The sequence below is a fragment of the Bison bison genome, unplaced genomic scaffold (genome assembly GCF_000754665.1).
Source record: "Bison bison bison isolate TAMUID 2011002044 unplaced genomic scaffold, Bison_UMD1.0 scf7180017864495, whole genome shotgun sequence".
Classification (NCBI taxonomy): Eukaryota; Metazoa; Chordata; class Mammalia; order Artiodactyla; family Bovidae; genus Bison; species Bison bison.
This window is the reverse complement of record NW_011495054.1, coordinates 12181724-12182103: the sequence shown is the minus strand read 5'-3', so window position 1 is coordinate 12182103 and position 380 is coordinate 12181724.

The following is a 380-nucleotide window of genomic DNA, read 5'->3' as shown; positions in this document are numbered from 1 at the left end:
CTCAAGGATATTGTAGAATAACTTTTCAAGAATGCTCCATTTTATTGTTTTTCGCCAGCACACTACCGTCAAATTGTTGGGGAAAGTGTAGTGTCATGTAAATGGCAAATCTTCAACCCCCAGAACTATCTTTTACTTCATGGTGAAATCATTCTTAAAAAGAATAGCCTCTACTCTGGCTCAGGTCTTGATCTGGCCCCTAGAGCTGTACCTTTGTCAGGTCATGATTTCTCCAGGCCTGGACGTCACCTTCATGAGGATATGCCTCAGGTAGGGCAAACTGGGCAGTTCCTAGGGTCTCTCCAAGCCCCGCATGAGTTTCCCAACTGGCTCTTCCCCCCTCAGACGCTAGTGGTTGTTCTAGCTCTGGCCCCATGCAC